Below are 25389 nucleotides of genomic sequence, written 5' to 3'. Positions count from 1 at the left end.
ATCTAAATGGACTGAGAGGTGCTAAGGTCACTCCATTTCTAGGAGTTGAAGGCACCATTAGTTTAATTCAGGAATGCCCTGAGGAGAGCTAGCTATAAGAGAGCCCATACTTGGGCAGAAAAGCAGATTATAATCCAGGAAAGGGATAAAGCATGTGTATTTATTGAGAGTACGCCATTTTGATGGCATCTCCTGCGGGAGCAGGCATAATGTGGGAACTTTTAAAGTCTCTGAAAAGCAAGGTAGCCTTGTAGTAGGAAGAGTTTAAAGCAAGGCACCAAAGAACCACTTGATTTACTTGAAATAAGTCAAGGTTAAATAAAACACTATTAGAAATGAAATATAGAATTAATAGCAATAATATCAGTTTGTGTCATACTTGCCAATTACAAAAACAAGCGCAGCTATATTCTGAACTGCCACAAATGACCAGAGAGAATGACAATGTTATTGTCATTATTATTATTAAAAGCTGAGATTTAGACAGATCAGGGATCTTCCCAAGATACAAAGAAGGCTAGAGTCAGCTGTGCATTCAAGTCCCTTTTACCTCATTTTGCAGTGTCCGATCGTTATCATACCCCATCAAAAAGGAAAAGGGAATTCTTATGTTCTAATTCAGTTCCCTGTGATAGCAGTGAGAAACTGCTTGATTTTCGTTAGGGATAGAAAAAGACTTTTTATTTTATTACTTTTTAGCATACTTATATCTTGCACTCTGTAAAGTCAATTCTTGCACATTCAGAGCATTCAAAAATTAATATTTAGTTAATGGCTTGATATCACTGGAGTACAAAAAATATTCCCAAATTTTTCAACAAAAGATCACATTTTGATTAACAAAGGCATTAACTACTCTCTGATTTCTATTCAGAAATATTGCAGAAAGAATGTCAGTTTTTAAATTTGCCACCCGACTAAGCCTGATAATACACTATAAATGTTAAAATGTAATAATATGTGCATAGATATGAAATCCTTAAGGAAAGTTGAAATTCACCTAAATTTAAAGTACTTATACAATATTTTCTTTTCTCTATAATTTTACCATCACCACTTGAATTCTAGCTATTTTGAACATGAAATATAATATTGCTTGTCTTACACTGTCAGGGAAAGTTATATTTTTGAATCCATGAAAAAAACGCTAAAAACAGGAGCTTCAGCAATTTTTGTGAACCATCACAGTATCTTTGAGATGACATAAATCAAGTTAAGGGAATTTAATTTAGCATATTGGAAGAGGAAATAAATGTTCTAGGGTAGATGCTTATTTTTAAAAATAATTTATTTTTAATTAACTTTGATTTTGGAAAAGAAAATGTCAAGAAGTAAACTTAAAATAATTTTGTGTGTATATTTTCAGATAATGCCATATGACTTTGGGAAAGTACTGCGTCCAACAGTGCTGTTAGGTTCTCTTTCTGACATCTGTAGAAAACACAGAGCTTCCTGACAAGAAACTTCTGTAAAAATGCACATGTCATCCTAAAATTCAACCTGCCCCTTATCTTTTATGGTTCTGAAAGTCTAAGATAGAGACAGTTTCCTCAAACACTAACAGTTTTACTCCACAGCAAACAAAACAGCAGTATCTTAGTAGTAGGCTCCACCAACAATCAAAACTGATTTTGACCAATTGCTTAAAGGGCATGATCTACTTATATTCGAGGAGTATCATTTTACTTTCAGTTTTTGTTTTTTTTTTTAATTTATTCAATTGCTTTTTGCTTTCTGAATCCTTACTACCAAATAGGCCACTTTAGGTACATAATTAATTCTAAACACTATCTCTTGCCAGAAAAGTAGTTTTGTGATCATTGCAAATATATAGTTTATATAAACTAAATAATTTGACAAATACAGATGACTGATATTCTATAGCAGTTGATACTGTATATTTTATGTTGATAGTCATCAATAACAAACACATAACCTGAAATAGTTCTTATTATTCATTAAATTAAATTTGTTTTACTTGAAGTGACTGTGTGTGCATTGGATTATGAATCATACAAGCTCATACTGGAATATTTTAATTGTGCATACATTAAGGACTACAAGAATTGGTTTTTAAGGAAAAGACTTTCATGGTTATAGTTAATTTTAGTTACCTTCCAAATCATTAATGAGCAGGATATTAGTTAAGGCTGTATTGTGTTTTCAATGCTCAGATGTAAAAGGTTTCATAATGTAATATGATGTGGTGAGGGTTTGAAATTGGATGGAGTTAAACTATGGTTAAGAAAGAAATGAAAGGAACAAAACATTTGGAAATCATTATTAGGAGGTAATATGAGTGGGCAATTTAGAAAGATGATTTTAAAAAATAAACACAATTCAACAAAATATATTTAGTTCAATTAAACATATCTTAAGGAGTAAGAATTAGCTGTTATTCTTACATTCATGATCACATTTGATAAAAGTAGATAAATTCTATTTTAGTATATTAGCCAGTTAGCACTGTGTCATAGGATGCCCAAATAGAGTGATGATCAAAAAAAAAAAAAAAAAAAAAATGAGAGCAATAACATGACTTCACACTCCAAACCAAAGTAACTTCCTTATTGCAAAAACTATAATGTCGAAGATTCTCTGTACAGTCATTATTATCCATATAACTGAAAACCAGTCCTGTGCTCTATTCTTGGCATAATCCTATGTTGACTTTAAATTAACTTGAACATCTATGTATCTGATTCTCAGTTAAATCTCATCAGCTCTCTATCCTGTATTTCTAGCTGCCTATGAGAGATTTCCACTTGGTTGTAAAGCCATACCTCAAACTCAGCACAACTAAAATCAAACTGGTCATCTTTCCCATACCAAAACAACCCAATGTCTATACTCAACTGATTTTAAAAATAATCTAGGCATTTTCCAAGCTCAAGATGAATATTCTTGAAGTCATCTGTCATCCCTTCAATGTCTTTATTCAGCATATCACCAAAGTTTACTGGATTTTTCATCAAAATAACTTTTGAATTTGCCCTTTATTTCCATTTTGCAATGCCCTATTAGGCTTTATTTATCCCTAATGCAATAAGTCTTCCTGACTTTTGATTCTCCCAACACCATCTCTCTTGTCCATCCTACATATAATTACCAGGTAAATCTTCCTGGACCTTAATATTGTTAGTTCTGTCATCAAAAACCTACAAGAAATCAATATTGCTTTCCAACATTTTCTGTCCAATTTTCACAGCTTTAGAAAGCTGAGCCTTCTCACCATGTTTCCTATTGCTGTTGGTTAGTTGCTAAGTCATGTCCAACTCTTTTTCGACCCGATGGACTGTACCCTGCCAGGCTCTTTTGTCCATGGAATTTCCCAGACAAGAATGCTAGAGTGGGTAGCCATTTCCTTCTCCAGGGAATCTTCCTAACCCAGGGGTAGAACCTGCATCTGCTGCATTGGCAGGCGGATTCTTACTATTGAGCCACCAGGGAACCCCATGTTTCCTATTATATCCCAACAAAAATCTTATAATCTATTCAAATAAACCAATAAATATCTCATATAAAACATTCATATTAACATCTCCACATCTTTGCTATTGCTCTTCCTACAGCTGAAATATTCCATTACAGTCTGTTAATTAAAACATACTTTACTTAATGGACAATAAATCTTTTCATAGGAGAAGACATACTATGTTTATTTTAATCTCCTCCATCTGAACTTTGTTCAGTATTACTTACAATGTGTGATACCATCACTTCAAATGTCAGATTCTGAAGAAAAATGACTTCCATTGGGTTAGATTCAAGATGAAATATAAGGTCAATGTAAAAAAATCAATTATCTAAATATATTTATTAAAATGTTTAAACAAATAAATTGCAAATAATGATCACTTTAAAGGATGTCTAGGTCAATCTTTAACTCAATATCTCATAAAATAGCACATTAGAAGTCAGTAGCAGATAGACTAAAACTATCCAGATAGCTTTTATTACATTTATAGGAAGAGAAATATTTTTTTCCTAAACTCTTTAAAACTTTAAATAAAATTTTATGTGTATTTATGGGTCTTTTCTCCAGTTAATATAGTGAGTCCCACTTTTATACTTTACATGGTATTAAACTATTCACTGAGATATTTATAAAATACTGCCACAGGGGTGTGAAATTTATGTACATTAACTCCTCAAGAATCAGAAGTCATTATTCAACATCATCCTTTGCAACTCTAGAAGTATGTTATAGATTATTTAAAGTTTTAAGAAAATCTTAAAATTTAATTGCATTCAATTTTATCATTTTAATTTTATTATTCACAAATATTTTGCCCATTAAATATGGACATCAGATATGTTTTAAATTTAAAATATATGTCAAATACATAAGACTGTATGTGTGCAGACACTGTTGAACAAATAGATAAAGAAATAATTATTGCAAAAAATTTTCCATTATTATTAGTATTCTTATCTGTCACCATCTCTACGTCTTATCTTTCATCTTCAGTGTCTTTATCTGTAGAGTTAGGAGGCTGCCCCAGGTCATCACTGCAGCTTCTTTCAATATTCATAGTCCAGGATTTCATTATTCTTTCAAAACTATGTCCATTAACTATCTACCTATTTGTACCATATTATATGAGTAGTTGGGGCTTCCCCCGTGGCTCAGTGGTAAAGAATCTGCCTGCATGCAGGAGGCTTGCAGAAGAGATGAGGTTTGATCCCTCAAGTAGAAAATGGCAACCCACTCCAGTATTTTTGCCTGGAAAATCCCATGGGCAATGGAGCCTGGAGGGCTTCAGTCCTTGGGGTCACAAAACAGTCCAACACAATGGAGCGACCAAACAACAATAATGTGAGTAATTATTCAAATAGGACAAATAGGTAGGCTTTAAATATATAAGCAAATTTGTGTAAAAACTTTACAAAACAATGCAATTTAGGCACATGTCTTTCAACATGCATATTTAAATTATGATCTAATAACATAATTGCATAAATTTGATCTAGATAAGAACTTTGAAAACTCATTCTCAGAGCATAATTTAGTGTAGATTTGTCATTTACTACTTATGGTTGTATTTTAGAGGAATAGAAAACTGGTTTAGCTTGCACAAATTTTTATTGTGATCAAAATATAGTTATTTTCCTTTGTTTACTTAGTGGATATATGGATAAATACATAAATATCTGAAAATATCAATATATAAGGAGATATATCATATATAGGAAATAAACAGAACTACAATAATGAAATATATTTAATCAAATAAATACAAATAAAACACCTACTGATGAAATATCATTATAATAATTAATTAGATCTGAACACTCGACCCATAGGCACAGAGACAAACGGTTTTGTGGTTGTGGCAGGCACCCCACGTTGGCAAGAAAGGGGAGACTCCAGTTAAAGCACTTTGTTACAGTTCCAGCCTCCTCATGAGGGCATTAATTACTCCTTCTACCTTCCTGTCTATTTTTTTTGTATGATCAACTCCCCTAAACTGGCTCTGATTTTTCTGGATACAATTTAACCTCTCCTTTTCAGCTCATTTCTTCCTTGTTTACTATAACCCTGATGGAAGACAAAACAGCCCTCACATTTAAACGGCAGTGACAAGAGGGCAATAATGCAAAGACAGTGATTGGCTGCTTCTCTAGCTCTAAGGGACCACTATACTTACAGGTGAAGTGAATCTAACAATGCACAAAGATACCTGAAAAATTATTAACCTGATAACGTGTGTGTGCTGTATATGGATGTGTGTGTGTGTTGTGAGTCTGTAGTATTTTACTGTTACTCTCTTTAGTTATGGTTATCCAATCATTTCGCTAGAATGTTTACAGCATTCTTTCACCTCTCAACCATCTCATTTGTTTAATTATGACTCTTTGTGACCCTCTGGACTGTAGCCCACAAAGTTCCTATGTTCATGGGATTTTTCAGGCTAAAATACTGGAATGGACTGCATTTCTTTCTCCAGTGTATCTTCCCCACCAAGGGATCAAGCCAGCGTCTCCTGCGTCTTCTGTATTGCAGGCAGATTCTTTACCTGCTAAGCCCTTGGGGAAGCCCTCAAGATAAATGGAAAAATCTATTAATTAAAAGACAAGCCTAGGTGGTTACTGTAATTTTTACAAAATTAAGAAAATGAAAACATCTGAAAGCCATGTTTTTTCAATATATAATATGCTCATATATACATATACAACATGATTTAGAGCTATGTGCCTTATGTATAAAACCATGCTACATATTTATCACCAAAAAAAAAATCTCGCAAAATTACAAACTGCTTTATTCAATAAGAGCTGATGACATGCCATCTTTATCTATTTGTCTTCTATCTGTTATCAATTTAAGTCTGGAAGAATAAATTGAGTTTGTTATGTTTTCACTTAAGGCCAAAACAAAGCAAACATTAGATTAGTTTGGGTTTTGCACCTGGTTAACTTACTTTATGCTCTAATGCATGAATCACTAATATGTTTAGAGCTTTTATGTTCACTGTAAAACACTGCCAGGGACTCAATCAAAATACCTTTTCATGAACATGAATAAAACATTCCTTATTTTAAAACAAAAAGAGTTAAGAATTTAGGACTAGGAATATACAGCTACATTGATTCACAGCCACTGTGAGATTATCTGAATATTATAAAAAATATGGATACATTTAATGGATTTGTATGTAAACAATGGTTGAGAAAACTTAAAACATTAATGATATAACTTATTATATAATTTAAATATCAAGACTTAAAATAGCATTTGGTGCATTTATTTAGTGCCAGAAAAAGAATCATTGCCTTAGATTATTTTATAACATTGGAACAAGCTCCAGAATATCCATGATGATATTCTACTGTTTGGATAAAGCCATTTTATAAATTTAATACATATAAGAAGGTGGATCATCTTTCTAATTACTTTTACACACATAACATAACGTGAACCTTATCATTAATAGATACCTTCATACCTATGTTTAAAAATTTACCCTGTAGCCCTCCTTATGATTCAACCTGCCTATTCAAGTTTGCTTCTTGTTTTGGGCATTATAGTAAGCTACACTGATTTGGAAGATCACATATGAGTTTCTACTATTTTTATAATCAATTCATAGTATGAGTGTGCAATTATTTTAATAATTTCTTAGAATCTGCCATTGGATATAAACAGGAGGGATAAATTCAGATTATGGATACATTTTTTATTTGCTCAAAACAATTCCTTAAACCTTTTCTTAAACTTGAAACTAATATTTTCCAGCCTTGTTCCCTAAAATCATTTCTTTCAACTGTACAATCAGAAAATAACTATCCATGTCTAATATTACTTATATATTTATTTTAGCGCTACTATATTTTATTATCTCTACATCTATATCAATGCAATCTGTGGTTGTTAGTAATGTTATACAAAATACACACTATATAATGAGATGTATTTTGTATAAAGCCAACCTTTACTCTATTACCACCTATCCTGTATGTGATTTTTGTCTTATTTTGTGGGCAGAGGAAGCAGCTTTAACTTCTAAAACTGTATGCTAGAATAAAATCCTGGAGTCAGAAAGGCAAAACGGAGTATTAGTTAACTTTAACTAAGAAAGCATGCATTTAAAAACATCTTATATTTGTAGGACACAAAAGTAGATTAGTAGAAAGTAGCAATAAACAGTAATAGTAGATTAGTAACTGTTCACTAACATATAAATCAGGTTATGAATTCTCTATCACTAACCTATGAAATTATTTTCCTTTATATTAGTTCCTTCTATGTTATATGTAAAATTTTAGAACACATTTCATAATTTTAAGGAAAATTATAATATTTTCTAAAATGTACTATTATTTTTTCCAGAGAAAATTCCCTAAGCATTTGGATTTTGAAAATGGCATAAGAATTATATTGGCCAAGAGTTCTGAAAGTACCATTAATTCACAATATTTTAACTTGTATATAATAATTTTGAGTGCAAACAGGGACTTTAAACTATTTAACATATACAAAATACTTATGTATTAGATTAAAATAATCTTTCTTTTGTTCTTTGATATAGAAAAATATACTGCTTTTTTATTCTTTGCAAAATACTAAAGTTGAAATAATTCTGCTTAATTCTCAAATTCTGTAACTGCATATAATAGGTGAGTTTTATAAAATTCACATCTTAAAAATAATCATATCAGAGCTTACACACTTTATAACATTTATATTAGTTATGTGTTCTCAAAATTTTAAACATTTCTAATTAATCATAATTTTTTCTCTCACTGCTTCTTATATTGCATTTATATAAATAAGATTTTGTTTTGTCATGCAATTAAGAATTGTTTTTAACTTGCAGCAAATGAGAATGAATATATACTTGCATGTATATGCATGCCTGCGTGTGGGCTAATTCACTTCAATTGTGTCTGATTCTTTGTGACCTCATGAACTGCAGTCCATCCAGGCTCCTCTGTCCATGGAACTCTTCAGGCAAGAATACTGAAGTGGGTTGTATTACCTTCTCCAGGGTATATATGTGTTTATATACACTCTTCTACACACATATATAGCCATTTATTTTTAGAGAAAACTGTATCTTTCCAAAAGATGAATTTTTCTTCTACATTTTTATTCATTTAAATATATTTACTTATTCTAAGCCAATAAATTAGGAAATATGCTCATGAAAGGTGGCCAAGAAGTCCATCTGTCTGTTCATTTATCTGAGCTATCAGTTCTTTAATTTCTCAAAATATTTTTTATCTTAAGCTCAACTATCTGATTCATCCAATAAACTGTTCCAACTTCTAGCAATAAATAACTTTTAAACTCAATCCCAAGTGAACTTTTTAAAATAAGAAAGTAGCTCCCTCCTTCAGCATCTGAAAGTTTTCCACTCAATTCGAAATCACTTTAGTATATATTTAAAGCACTTAAATTATCAATTCATACCCCTCTTTGTAGAAATTTCAAGTACATTAGCTCAACTGAGTTCTATAAACTACATAAAGCTAGTTCAGTTCAGTTCAGTCGCTCAGTTGCGTCCAACTCTTTGCGACCCCATGGACTTCAGCAAGCCAGGCTTCCCTGTCCATCACCAACTCCTGGAGCTTACTCTAACTCATGTCCAGTGAATTGGTGATGCCATCCAACCATCTTATCCTCTGCTGTTCCCTTTTCCTGCTGCCTTCAATCTTTCCCAGCATTATGGTCTTTCCCAATGAGTCAGTTCTTCGAATCAGGTAGCCAAAGTATTAGAGTTACAGCTTCAGCATCAGTCCTTCCAATGAATATTCAGGACTGATTTCCTTTAGTATTGACTGGATGGATCTTCTTGCACTCCAAGGGATTCTCAAGAGTCTTCTCTGACACCACAGTTCAAAAGCATCAATCCTTAGGCTCTCAGCTTTCTTTATAGTCCAACTCTCACACCCATACATGACTCCTGGAAAAACCAGAGCTTTGACTAGACAGATCTTTGTTGGCAAAGTAATGTCTCTGCTTTTTAATATGCTGTCTAGGTTGGCCATAGCTTTTCGTCCAAGGAGCAAGCATCTTTTAATTTCATGGCTGCAGTCACCATCTGCAGTGATTCTGGAGCCCCCCCAAAATAAAGTCTCTCACTGTTTCCATTGTTCCCCCATCTATTTGCCATGAAGTGATGGGACCAGATGCCATGATCTTAGTTTTCTGACTCTTGAGTTTTAAGCCAACTTTTTCACTCTCCTCTTTCACATTCATCAAGAGAGTCTTTAGTTCTTCTTCGATTTCTGCCATAAGAGTGGCATCATCTGTGTACCTGAGGTTATTGATATTTCTCCCGGCAATCTTGATTCCAGCTTGTGCTTCATCCAGCCCAAAATTTCTCATGATGTACTTTGCATATATGTCAAATAAGAAGGGTGACCATATATAGCTTTGACATACTCCTTTTCTAATTTGTAACCAGTCCATTGTTCTATGTCTAGTTCTAATTATTGCTTCTTAACAGGCATATAGGTTTTTCAGGAAGCATATAAGGTGCTCTTGTATTCCCATCTCTTGAAGAATTTTCCACAATTTGTTGTGATCCACACAGTCAAAGGTTTTTAGCATAGTCAATGAAGCAGAAGTAGATGTATTTCTGGAATTCTTTTGCTTTTTCTATGAGCTAATGGATGTTGGCAATTTGATCTCTGGTTCCTCTGTCTTTTATAAACCCAGCTTGAACATCTGGCAGTTCTCAGTTCACATACTTTTGAAGCCTAGCTTGAAGGATTTTGAGCATTACCTTGCTAGCATGTGAAATGAATGCAATTGTGAAGTACTTTGAACATTCTTTGGCACTGACTTTCTTTGGGATTTGAATGAAAACTGACCTTTTTCAGTTCTGTGGCCACTGCTGAGTGTTCCAAATGTGCTATCATATTGAGTGCAGCATTTTAACAGCATCATCTTATAGAATTTGAAGTAGCTCAGCTGGAATTCCATCACCTCCACTCGCCTTGTTCATAGTGATGCTTCATAAGACCTACTTGATTTCATACTCCAGGATGTCTGGCTGTAGGTGAGTGATATACCATTGTGGTTATTCCAGTCATTAAGATCCTTTTTGTATAGTTCTTCTGTGCATTGTTGCTTCTTAATATCTTCTGCTTCTGTTAGGTCCATACCATTTCTCTCCTTTATTGTGCCCATCTTTCCTAATATGGTATTACTTATTAATAAATTGATGGACATAGAAAGAGTTTTGATAGATCTAGCTGGTATAATTTTCAGACAATGAAAAGATCACTGAACTGAAAATCATGGTGGATTGTTGTTTAGAACCTATTCTGAATTTATATAACTTCAATCTTGTTATAAATTATGACCATAGACTTTTTTGTATATATATCATCATATGATCATAAAGTAAATAAATGTTATATTTGCATTGATTCTAAAAAGCAAATAAACAATACTTGGTCTAAATCAGATGGTGTAGCTGCCATTTATGAAGCTTTTATCTAATAGCATTTTTCACTTAAACTAGGCTAAGACCTAACCTATAATACTTTCTATTAACTATAAATGAGAGTGTGTAAGAGGAGCTAGAAGGCTGCAAACAAAAGATTAAAATGAGCAAATATTTTGCAGGATGGACCATATCCTTTAATAATTGCATTCATTTTAAGATGAGCCATTCAAAATTGCTACCTGTCCAACCTGCATACAATGAGAAAACTAGAAGCATGTAAAAAAATTGCTGTTTGTCCCAAGACAGGCCATTTTAATATCACTGTAGCTGAGTTTTAAACACTTCAGGCTCACATGTCTGCTGAATTAATTACTTAGTTTCTGGCTTTCTGCACATATGGTACTTGTAATCCATATTAAATTAGAGCCATAACAATTATTTTTGATGTTGTCTAATATGTAAGTTAAATTTAAAATACAGTGACCATTCAGCCTTATTTAGAATATAGGTCATAAGCTAAACAAGTAAAATTTTAAAAAGGTTTTGCCCTCATAAAAATATGTAGCCTCAAAAGTATGTCTCAAGTTAAAAATCTACATAATTCATCTACCTCGAGAGTGCTGGTCATTTATATACAAAAATAGATAATTAATTCTATCCTTGCAATAAATACAAAATAGATTATCAACTATTTTATAAAATACTTTCTCCTTAAACACATGAAGTAATATTAACAAAGCTGGAATATATTTAAGATACATGTTTGCACTCAACTCACAATTTCCCAGAATAAAAAACAGAGTTTGGTAAATTTATCATTATTCCAAAATAAAAATTTTTACCAATTACCTAATTATTTTATAACTTTTAACTTGTAGGGAACTTTTTTTTGAAATTCAATGAGTATCTTTCTGATAATATAATAGAAAAACTTGATTTTCTAATCAAGTTCACAAGTAATAATGAGTGTCACAATATCAGACATTTTTAAACTGAAGAAAAAAGATTTTAATTACCTAATAAAACTTAAAATTTTCACATTTATTATATGATTTTTAAAAAGCAGAATATTAAAAAATGGAAAATTATAAAAATAATTTATAAACCTTTCAATGTTAATTATTAATATAATACATTTCCACTTAATAGATGTGAAAAAATCTTATCTTTATAAATAAGCAAATGAGAGCTGATAACAACTTCTTGAGGAATGGAGCATGGATACTAAATCAGTCTGGTAAAGGTGATTCAATCTATACAGAATGGGTATGATAAAAACTAAAAATTTAAATACACTTGTACATTAAAGCAATTCTTCACACCTTTCATTCAGCAAATTAATTGCCTGGCTATTAATGGAGAACATATAATAAGAGAGAAGGTAGAGATTAAAAGAAGAAAAATGTCCACAGCCAAAAATATTTGGAAATGGCTTAGTTAAACTAACACAATGTAATTTTTTTTTTAATTGCAAACCTTTTCAGAGCCTTTAATTTGCTAATAGCAAATCTCCAAGAAGAGGATCTAGTACACAATTCTCCTGACCTTACTCAGTTGTAGAACGCTCTTGGGTTCATTTTACTCCCTCTAGAAAGAGTTTAGCGTCTAAGATTTTGTATTATCCCTAAAATATTGTATAATACATTTATATAGTGTGCTATGGAGCCTACACATTTTTTAAGGCTCCAACTTCTTTCTTTGTTAGAAAATTTAGGGAAAACACTGATGTGCTGGAATATTCTGTATCAATAATAAAGCAGAGTATTTTCTATAGGAATGAAAATTTGCATAGGGTAACAATTCATGCTTCCTATACAAAATTAATTTGGTGATTTCATGTATCAAGAATATTTGCCAGGAGAAGAGATAAAGTATATGGGACCTCTAAAATATGAAATATTTACACTTCTTTTTCATACATCTAAAGACAAGCTTCATTAACTTGTTTAAAAAAAAAGAAAATAACAAAACAGGAAGGAGATACTCAGGCTGGTTAGAGGCAGGCACCCTGAAAACAGATGAGAGCTTCAGTCTAAGAATAGTGTAGCACAGAGATAGAAGGTACCAAGTTTCCTGATACCACATTTAAGCAGCTGTTTCAATCCTGCCCTTCTTAAGCCTCCAGTAGAACAATGATTCTATTTATTTACATAACTGTTTCATCAGATTTCCCATTACCCACACATGAAATATCTCCTACTAGCATAGGTCTGAACCTATTACTTAAATTTTCAAAGGATATTATTGATGTTTATATTAGCACTGAATACTCTTAGAAAATGTATCTTTTAAGGTTTTTTGATTAAAAATTATAAGCAAGGAAGACCATTTTTATGATCATTTTCCATGTAAAGAGTTAAGGTTTTCTAATAGGATGATAAAATTGGTACCCACAATAACAAATTCCGTGAGCCTCTCAGATAGCTAACATATTCCTCAGTGCATTTTCTCTTCTTAGTTATTTTAATATGCAGTTGACTTTAAAAATTTTGCAAATTGTTTTGATATCAAATCAATCATCATTGAAGGGATAAATTGATATTTAAGTTTAGAATTACTTCAAAGGTTCTAATATATTAATAAAAACCCAACTGCTAACTTTTTCTTTTGAAGTTTTTTGGTGGTGGTTTAGTCACTAAGTCCTGTCCAACTCTTGCGACCCCATGGACTGTAGCCCACCAGGCTCCTCTGTCCATGGGATTTCCCAGGCAAGAATAATGGAGTGGGTTGCCATTTCCTTCTCCAGGGAATCTTCTGGACCCAGAGATTGAACCCCTATTTCCTGCATTACAGGCAAATTCTTTACTGACTGAGCCACCAGGGAAGCCCTTTGCAGCTAGCTTTATAATCTTGTGTTATTGGGAAGATTCTTGAGAGTCCCTTGGACATCAAGGAGCTCAAACCAGTCAATCCGAAAGGAAATCAACCCTGAATATTCATTAGAAGGACTGATGCTAAAGCTGAAGCTACAATATTTTGGCCACCTGATATGAAGAGCTGACTCATTGGAAAAGATCCTAATGCTCGGAAAGATTGAAGGCTAAAGCAGAAGGGAGTGGCTTCTCCTTTAGCCTTCAAAAGGAAAAGAAGGGCAATGATGAGATGGTTAAATAAGGATCACTGACTCAATGAACAAGAATTTGAACAAACTCCAGGAGATAGGGGAGGACAGATGAGCCTGGTGGGCTGCAGTCCACTGGGTTGCAAAGAGTCCAACACGACTTAGCAACTGAACAACAAAATCATCCTCATCTTTCTGATATACCCTGCATATATCTATAAATACATTCAAACCGGATAATTTGCTATTAATTTTTGTGACCTTTTCTTCCCCCTTCACTTGAACCTGGTACATACCTAGCAGTATGTTGAAGGCAGCTCATACTGGCTTGTGAGACCTACTAATTTTCCACCTGTCTTCCCAACTCCATGTTCAGTGGGACTCCACTGGTAACTTGATATTAGCCACAGTGGTAGTAATTAATACCATGAAATTGGTAATAACTACAAATCAAATGGAGAAGGCAATGGCACCCCACTCCAGTACTCTTGCCTGGAAAATCCCATGGACGGAGGAGCCTGGTGGGCCACAGTCCATGGGGTCGTGAACAGTCAGACACGACTGGGCGACTTCACTTTCACTTTTCACTTCCATGCATTGGAGAAGGATATGGCAACCCACTCCAGTGTTCTTGCCTGGAGAATCCCAGGGACAGCGGAGCCTGGTGGGCGGCCGTCCATGGGATCACACAAAGTCGGACACAACTGACGCGACTTAGCGGGACAAATCAAAGCCTTTCTCATTTGTGTAGTCAGTTATTAAACAATTTTTATCACACCACTGAATAATACAAATCATTCATGTTAAAATTCTATGTCTTACATTTTTCCTTAATTAATTTTGGCACTGAGTGAAGCACAAGGATTATCTGTACATTAATGCTATAATAATATATTATTGAACATTATTTACTAGATCTAAATGGTTTGGAAGGGCTTAATGAAATGGTAACAATGATCAGTTTCATTGATTTGTAATTTAATAATGACAAATTTAAATTTAAATTGTAATCAGTTGTATTAAAAATGGAATCGAGAAATACTAAATATCACTATCAACTATAAAGGGATTACTAGAAAAAATAAATGTTTTCAAAATGCAGGACTTCCTACTGATTTCCATTTGAAATTTATATTTGATGTAGGAAATTAACTTCAACAATAGGCTGATTTCAGATTCTTATGACCTACACTTATTCTAAGGAATATTTTTTAAATAAACAAGTCATAAGGATGTACAACAACTTATTTTTATTTTAAACTATCTCAGACTGTTTATATTAAGTGGAATAAGAAAAGGCCTTATTATAATCACCTATGAGTTATTTTAAGATTTCTGAAGGAAAGGCATTATTTTGGATTTCCATAAAATCCAGAATTAATTTTACAACTGTAAGATAAAAAATATAGATTTCTACACTTAAAGGTGGAACCTTTCCTTTTTAATTATACAATGGCTTTTCTGTTGTCTCATTAAGTAGTTAAAATGCCATTTTCCAAAAAACACTCAACTGTTCAATCAAATTAAACTGAGTGGCTTTAAACTGAGAATAAAAAGGAAAATATCTAACATATCAACATTGTATCAGAAAGTATAAGTTTTTTCTATCAATTTCTTACTAATATAGCTATATGTTTGCAAGTGAAGTACCAAATATTAAAAAGTAGTTCTATTAAAATCAATATGAGCATAATTTACAGTTTAAAGGTTCTCTCTTAGATTTACACATCAGAAGCAAGTGTTTAGCTTGCAATACACTTGCTAAAGATTTTAAAAGAAAAGTCCAGTATTAAAAAGCTCGAAGCAGACTGTCCTCTGATCAGTCTCATGGTTATGTGGATCCTATACTGGAAAATGAAACAGACTATGCATTTTTTTTTAAAGGACATTCAGTAAATGAAGTTATCAACAAGAGTTAACAAGAATTTGAAGCCAGCATTAAAATGGTAGCATTTTATTTTTTAAGCATCAGTTGAACATTTAAATTGCTTTAGATAATATGCAAATATCTGGAATATACCAAAATACCAAATAAGCTACCATAAACATGCAAGGCTCACAAAGCTTGTTTTCTCATTGAATTTTTAACTATAAAGTGACTTTAAATAAAATTTCACAGGTGGGCTTTCTGCTCTTCAATTAAATATCTTTTGAAATTTAATCTAGTGTACCAACTATATCAATAAAATGTTTTAAACTTAAGTGTATGCACCATATACATAGTAGAGTACCTAAAACAACTGAAGTATGTTTGGAAAGCATTCACTATCTTTCTTTTCAGCTCAAATATCTGAATTTTTAAAAATCAACATAAATATTTTAATTTTTTTTGGCAGCAAGAAGACTTAAAACATTATCTTTAATATCTTCCTAATTTAAAAATTTTGAAGCCCTATTTGAAAATTGAAGCAGTAATATGAACATTTCAAAATCAACATATTTCCCTGAATGTAAATTGTTTTTGCATGTCCTTCTACAAGCAAAATTTTCACAATTTTCAATTTCTTTTGGTAAAATCACCTTAGTAATATCAGTTTCCAAAACATACCTTCAGTCAGTCTAATGAATTGCTAAACTTATGTTTAACACACCTCCCAGCACCCCCATTTTCAGTACCAGTACTAGTAAGGGAAGCAGGGAAACACTTACCTAAATTTTATTATGTTAAAATAATATTCAGGTGCATATTCTGAACCAACTTAGATGACAGTTGTAGCCCTATTCTGTTTATAAAGTTTATCATGCCAGTAACATTCAAAGCCTACAATTTCACCTTTGCTTCAAATATCAAGTCCATTAAATTAAAGGGAAAAATCTATTTTAAATTTATTCACCTCATTTTATCATCTCAGGAGTAGTCAGGCCACATGACAATGGGTAATGTTTTAAAATAATTTAGTGTTAAGCATCTCTCATAAAGAATAGCAGGAAACTAAGTTATATCCAGATTTGGGGGTGGAAGGGAAGTGGGAATGATTTTTATATTTGTTATAAAGTATTGAAACTGAAATTCTGCTTCAATTCAATGTACATTAGATAAATAGAATTATCACAGTTTTAAAATGCAAATGTGTATAACTTGTATAATTACTTCACTAATAAGGTTTTTTTTGGAGGGGGGTCATAAAGTCATCAGTTTAGTTTCTGGGGCTTCCAAACAAAATTTTAAAAATAGATATAAAATCCACATATTTCTAACAGAGATAACATCAAATTTTTACAGTGTACCTTTGTATGCAATGGTTGAGTAAAAATATTTAAAACTATAGGTGTTGAAAACTAACAGAATAGTTTGTGTTGTCACTTGTTTTACAAATCCTATTTTTATATAAAATAAATGATTTCAAGCTCATTCCATTCAAATATCATATTGAAATTCCTATTACTATTTGAAAGAGCAATATTTTGTCTTAAAAAATATACATATATATACCCAACAGGATTGATATGAAAACAATTTAAGTTGAATGATGTAATTATGTAATGGAATGCAAAAAAATTATAGCAATTAAAGTGTTGTGACATGCTCTAATGAATGAAGTTACATTGGTTGATGACACTATATCTCCTACTCATTAATTATTTGGATAGAGTGCATTAGGTTACATAGCATGAAGAAATAAAGTCATAAATTACCACTAAAAATTGCATCCATACATTTTCATTTAATATTGATGATATTTCTCAAACATCCATAAATTATTTTAAAAAATCAAAACAATATCAGTAGCACTTTGTATTCTCCAGGAAAGCTCGCAACATGGTTCAGTTCTTCACTATAGGCAGCTAGCGATTTTCAGGGGAAGAAAGTTCGCATTTCTAGAGAGTAAGTTTATAAAGCAAATTTACGCATGTATGGCCTGTGTCTCCTGCTTAGATTCCCAAGTGACTGGAAATATTTTTAAAGCTTTCTTATTTTCAGATCTAAAGAGAAAATACACACTTCTTAAGTGTAGGGTGTTTTTTCACCCTAATTAGGGTGACATATTTAAGGAATCACCTGTTATTATAAAGCAATATACCACTACCAAATAGTGTAAATGTTAATAATAGTATTCTTTTAGATATTTTTAAAAGTAGCCAAGGTCTTTTTTCTTTTTCGGAAATTTTAGAAGGAAAAGGTGGAAGATGACTTTAATGTGATAGTCAGATAGACCCAAGTGATAGAAGTACCTTTTTTAATTTTTTCTCATTTCTTCTAAATCTGTTTTCTTTTCTCTAGAACCTCCTCTGTATAATAAATTAGAATTTTAAAAGTATAACAGTAATAGTATTAAACAAACAGAAAACATCTCTAATCTAATTTTTGAGAGGCATGGGAGCAGGAATGATGTATACCTATTTATTTCTTAAGCCATAGAAATAGTTACTGAAAAAAAGCTAATAAATTAATCTCTTTATGGTTCTCAAATTTGACTATTGTTGACATGTAGTATTTATTAGTTTTCCTCCTTTTTCTCTCTCAATTACTTCCTTCACATCATGCACCAGCCCAGTACAAGAATACAAAAGAAAACATCCATGTAAAAGAACTCTTACTCCAAGGAACTGACAGCAAAGGGACAGCTCCATCCTAGTAAAAAATGTGACTAATTCACATGCCATGTTTATGATTAAATTTTTAAAATATCTATTTCTCTGCACTTAAGACAACTACCTTTTTGAGCTAGTAGTCTCAGTCATTGTACAAACATAATGTAGAAAGAAACAAGCTCCTAGAGAATATTTCCTTACTCACTATCTTTGGTTCACTGGAATCCTGCACAGCCTCTACTGTTTCAAAATGTGTGTGAGAGCTTTGATCTCTCTTGACAAGACATTGTAGATTAAAATATTTTATAATGAATATCATTAAATTATTTTAAAAAGATACTGACTTTCCTGGGATAGTTTCAGATCGTGAAGACCTGTCTGAAGTGGCTGAGAAACCTCCCCAAAGCCCAAGGGGACCACTGGAAAGAGAGAGTGCAATTTTGTTTGGAGAATTAACACAGACAAAATGTGCCTGTGAAACAGCTTCTCACAAACAATTACAGTACTCTGTGGCTGTGGGAGAAGAAGCTATTGAGAAATTGCAAAATATAGAAGAAAAAGAGTATTACTTGGTGAAATTCTGGGTTCCTTTTATCTTGTAGGCTCTTTCTCAAGAGTCATGTCAAAGAATTTCTTTCTAATGGTCATAAAAGAAAAGAAAAGATAAGAGAGCAAAGAAAAAATAAAGAGAAAGAAATAAGCCAACAGAGTATTGTTCTTCTCCTATTAGTTTTTTTTTTTAATCTGAATTAGCTAATGAGAAATGTACAAGGGACATGGTAGCAACTGCCAAAAAGCAACCATACTCCTTTTCCAAATATTTCAAAGAAAAACACAATTTCTTACAAAGTACTGCTTCTCATCAGGATGTGTGCATGTATGATAAAGTATCTGTGTGCGCATGAGTATAAAAATATGATTACATGTTTCATAAAGGATTCATTAAGAACAGAGATGTGCCATTTTTGGCAGCAAATAAAATAATTTAATAAACATCCAACTCTGAGGTGTTTTTTTTTTTTTTTTTAGCATTCTTAAGTTTCTTAATGTGAGTCTATACATTGTAACTTATCGAAATCAGTTTCTATGATTTACTGAGATAGGCATTGTTTCAACTGCTAAATTGAAATAAATCACCATAGGGTGACCAGAGTTCTCAGAAGCTTATTGTCTGAGATAGGTATTGAATGGACACACTTAAGCGACTAGACAGAGGGAGCTTTTTTGCTTCTAGGGGTATTTGAATTCAATTCAGTGATGGAGGCAAGTAAAGACACAGAGGCAAATAATTTATCCATAGGATACAAAAAGTGTAAATAGACTACCAAACGTCTTGCATTTATACTTAATTTTGTCCTAACAATCAAAAAAACTGTGAAAAAATACTTTGGAAAGAGATATGGAAATTGTAAAAGATAGTCAAGCATAATTATCTTTAAAAGAAAATGCCAACAAGCATTTGATTACAGAAGATTACCAAAAAATCACTTTAATTTTAAATTGTTTTTGTCTTTATCAACTTTTTATCATATCTTTTATCCTTGTAAATGTCTAGCATAATTATGAAATTGAGAAGTAGAAAATGTTTATCTTCTTTTATAATGATTGAGAGTCTGTTCTTTATTCAATACAGATAATTTCAGTCAAAAGCTCCACTGTGTCAATTGTCAAGATACAATATTCACCATAGCTAAAAAAAGTCACTGATTCAACTTAATTTCAATTGATGTTTTTCTATCAGTTTCAAAAACTAATTTTTTTTCTTCATTAGTGACTTCATTTATACTTTAAAACCATGAATATTATTGGAACCATTAAAAATAAAGAGGTAAATTATTTTATAATTAGTTTACCAAATAGCAATTGTGAAAAAAAAGCCTGTTAACACAGAAGTAGCCCTAACTTGTATGGAAATGTAATTTGAATGTGCATTTAGTTTTATTCAATGTGACTTTTAGGTTCATAATTGACATATTTATTAGTATAATCAATTATAATAATCACTTCACAGGTGTGAAAGGCATACTAGCAGAAGAGGACTACTTCAAGCCAAACTTTCATTAAATTCTAGAAAAAAAATCTAAATAGGAAGAGGAACAACAGATAGGCTTCTCTGCAATTTACTTAAGTTAAAAAATACTGAAAAATAAAAGCAAAATATATCTAAAATTATGGAGAGGTAAACCTGAAATGATATTCTAGTAAGAGGTGGGAGAGTTGGTGGCAAAGGCACGGCAACAAAATTGGCATTTCATTTCAGTGTGACAACAGTCTTTCTGACAGCAGGTTAGTTTAACATTGAACATCCCACCAAAACAGTAATCCATTTCCAAGTGCATAATAATTCATTGTTGCCCTTCACTGTATATTAAATGTCACCCATCATTGTGACAGGAATATAAAAGCTACTGCACACTAGTCAGGAGCCAAAATCAAAGTTGTTAATGCAAGCACTTTGGACAGGGTTTTCCAAACCCAGTTAAACCATCAAAAAAACCCCACTATGTTTACAACATCTTTACCCCTGAGCTCCAGGAGAAATACAGACTATTTTTGCAAGTATGAGGACTCTCAGTAAGGCAATAGCCTTGTCATCTTGTGACTGCAGACCATGTTAGAGCCAACACATACATCAAGACTGTCCTGGCAGTCACCGTAATAATAACAACAAACCCTTGAGCAAGTTCTAGGCAGACTAAACCTTGCTCCCCTGCAACCTAACCCAATAATACAATAGTTAATACTCTAATATCATAAAAACCATGCAAAGTAATTCAATACAAAATTATATAAGAAATTCCTATATTCTTTTTTAACTAAGAAAATCTAATCTTACGTATTTAACAGTTTGAGTATCCCTGATTTGCTATTCTTGATAAGAAGGCCAGGTTAGTCAATATTGCTTGATTTTTTTTTACTCTTTCTCCTATATTTGTCCTATTCATTTGCTCATTTAAGTAACCTAAGAAATTTTTCTGTGTAATAATATCCTTACTACCAAATTTGGTATAGTATTATTTTTCTTCTTCAGAATGCATTTGTATCTAATTTTAAAATGCCAATTTCAGAATAAAATATGCAATGTTCTTATATACTTAGTGAATATTATTAAATTTACATCAATCCTGTTGGAAGGAAATGTATATGCCATTATTACTTTCTTTTAGGTTCAATTTTTAGTTCTTAATATCTATATACCAAACTACTAAGGACCTCAGACCAAGATATACATGCTAAATTTCTAAACAGCTCTAGTTTTCTTGGAAACAACTATAGCTAAAAGAAAATTTCAAACTCTCTAATATTATAGGGATTTAAATTGACTCATTTTATGAATAGGACCTATCCTATCAATACTATCTATATTTTTAAAAAAGGAAATATTTGAAGCAAGGTGAAAAATAATCTCTCATTAGTGCAAAGGGTGGGTTCCCTAAATAGGCTTATTATATGACTAATTGCCATCCCTATACTAATATACCTAGATTAAAGAAAACAAAAGAATAGAAAGAAAGAGAAAAAGATTTAGGGGCACATATGATTAAGTACAAGCCCATCACGGACAAGATTTCTCTGTCAGCCAAGAGCTATTGTTAGAATATCTAGGGTAAGGCCATTGTATGGCTAGAATGTAGTAGCTCAGGTTCATTTTTACTCTTAAATAAGAGTTCTTAGTTAATTAAGATAAGCATGCTGATTATGCCATTATGCTATAAACAATAATGCAACAGTTTGTGAGAGATCATGGACTATAAAGACATTCCAGGACAAACAAATAAGATCATATATCTTGATTTTAATACTCACTAAAATAAATTTAGAGAATTTTCAAGTATTTCTTAGAATTTTTCTTATAAAAAAGTGAAGGGAAATATTAAAATGGTATCATAATTTACCTTTAAATTTAATTTTAAAAATAAAAAATCTAAGAATTATTATCATTTATCAGTTTATCACAAATTTAATGTTGTTAATACTGTGATACAACAGATATTCAATAAGACTCAAATCTAGTATTCTAATGATAAATAACAAATTGCTTTATGTCTTATTTCCTTTATAGTTGTATATTTTTCAGTGAAACATACATTAACAAGTCATCTTTAGATAAACACATATAAAATATATGTAATCATTAAAAATGTTGGATAACTATAAAATATTTTCACCACTTTCATCCAAACCCAAAATATATGTGTCAAATAAACACATTGGTTAAGAGTTTTTAGTGAATAAATGTATCAAGTCATGTTTGTTCTTGGATTTGAGCATCTGGTACAATTCTTAGAACATTTTAGGTATCTAGTAGATAATTGCTGAATAAATTAATCTATAGATGAAGGGTATAAATTAATGTTTAATACTTTATGGAATCCTAATTGTCCAGTGTTCACTACAGGTTTAAGAAATATTTGACTAATCTAGTGAATGATTGATGGAATAATTAAAGTGGAAACAGAAAACAAACTGAAGGTGTGGCTTGGTAGCTAAAAAGATAAAGAAGATTAATTACAACAATAATAACTAGGACAATGTCATCTGGTGACTAAGAAAAGTAAAGTAATGCCAATTAAAAATTATAATGATATTTCAATCATTTATTATATTTTAATTTTGAGATAAAATAGATATTATATAGTTTCTCAAAATATCATATAAAATAATATGCAATAATTTAAGAAATATGAATTCTGTTGAAGTGATATTACTTTAGAACTTTGCATTTTTGTGAATTTCAGTGGAAATAAAATGATATCTGAGAATTTTTAAATGTAATTTGTTTTTCTCTGTTATCTTATGAGGATAAGGACAAAGAATATGCATAAAGAAAATGTGATTTTAATTTTGACATCAATAATGATGTTAATTTCATCAGTGATCTCTATATGGCATAAGATATAATGCTTACTCATAGATAAAATTAAAATGCTATGCTTATTTTGAATTGATAATAAATGATTATAATGCCATTTTGGTTAGAAAGGTAATTAAGTTCTTTGCAATTGAAATTCAGATATTTTGCTGTTATTTGTACATCGTGAACTTCTTTCACAGTAGCAGGAGTTCAATACAATGTCAAAGTGGATTTTAGTTATCCAAAATCATTTCATTTTGGAGGTTCAGTTTAGAATTTAACTGACTCTATTCATGAATTTTTCTTTTCATTTGAGTTTTAGTGTTTTTTTTTCTAATTTGACAATATTTATATGAGATAACAATGTTGAGAATTGAAGGAAATATTCTGAGATAATATGTAAAGAATTGATTTTCACTATGTATACTTTTTTTAAGAACATCAAATATATTTCTTAATAGAGGATACCCTATACTATTTTAATAGAATATTTGTTAATTTACCCATAAATGAAGATATTAAACTTAATTTTTCAAACTATATGAAACTGTTATCTCACTATTGAATGATGAAATAGAATCATTTTCAAATCCATTCATTTAATCACTGACAAAATTCAGCTGTATATTCTAAAAGTCAAAGACACTAAAAAATGGCATACCAGTTAATGGTATGTTTTCAGATAGAAGGACATGGATGGATTTCTTTTGTGTAAAATTTGTATAGCTTATCATAATTCTACACATATTATATGATTTCATGTTTATCAAAGTAAGACTATAGAAAATTTTAGAAGTGCAAATCAATATCACATGATTCTATTTGCTAATACACTTTTAAGCTGGAATTATATTCAGATATCTCCGTATTTGCTTTTGAACCTAATTTTAGAAGATTTAGGCAAAGAATATTAGCAATATCTAAAATTTCTAAGTTGATTTTAAAGTAATTCAATAGTCTCTGCTAAGATCCCCTGGAAACTGATATTAGAACTTAATTTAGCTTGACTGATGCCCACACAATTGCCTCATAACTATCTCAGGACATTTTCCTCTAGGCTTTGTTTATATCCTTCCTGAGAATATTGTTAATTTGATTATGAGGGAACAGGTGTACCTGCAGACATCAAAAAAGAATTTTTCTATACTTCAGAATCTTTGTTTTTTACTGTTTGTTCTGTGGGTGGGCTGCAGAGTTCTTTACTCATTGAATTATTTAAGCTGTAATCCATGAACTCAATTCTCTGAACACATATAAACCAGGATGGCTTGTGTTAGACACTATTAAAAAAGATGCAATTGGTCCAAAGAATCTCAAACATGAGGTTGGGTTTATTTGCACAAGATATGGAAAAAACTGGAGCTAAAAATTTATGAGCTTCATACTCCAAATTCTCATTTTGGGGGGAAAAACTCTAAAATTCAAATAAAAATTTTAACTCAGTCTACCATATAACTACATATGTAATATGAATATATGATTCTAATACAGATTTTCAGTCAAATACAACTAATAATTTTCTGAAGGACTCATGTGTTAATACTGAAATTATTAGGTGGAAAATTATAAGTCTATATAACATTTATATGTAAATATATACACATATATTTCAGAAATATATACACATACATTTCAGAAATATGTGTATTATAAAAATATAAATATATGATAATAATTTTATTCTTTTCTTAACTGAATAAACTAAGCATTTTTCATTGCTAGGAAAAAATATATGACTTTGTTAAAAATGTTCAAGGAATGACAAATGTTCTTAGTGATAATTGATAGGAAGACTCCCACATAATGTAATTGAAAAAAAATAACCCACATATTTAATACCTAAATTTGGATTAAAGCAAAAATATTTATAGTTGTACTTTTTAAGTGTTATTATCAATGTGAAAAATTATAATTCATCTTGGGTTTAGAGTTCTGTTTTTGATATCTGATAGAAAATAAATATTCAAAGACTACACTAAGTATTGACTTTGAAAGGCATTTGAGTAACAATGGAGCTCTGAGTCCAGGGATAGTTT

The 25389-nt window shown here is 31.3% G+C and overlaps 1 protein-coding gene across 9 annotated transcripts in view; it reads right to left on the bottom strand.

The window, feature by feature from the left end:
• Positions 1-25389, bottom strand: part of GRIK2 (glutamate ionotropic receptor kainate type subunit 2) — a 742533-nt gene that overhangs the window by 133589 nt on the left and 583555 nt on the right. The window lies entirely within an intron of this gene.

Source organism: Bubalus bubalis, chromosome 10 (genome assembly GCF_019923935.1).
Source record: "Bubalus bubalis isolate 160015118507 breed Murrah chromosome 10, NDDB_SH_1, whole genome shotgun sequence".
In the NCBI taxonomy this organism is placed as follows: Eukaryota; Metazoa; Chordata; class Mammalia; order Artiodactyla; family Bovidae; genus Bubalus; species Bubalus bubalis.
This window is presented reverse-complemented; position numbering and strand designations above follow the sequence as displayed.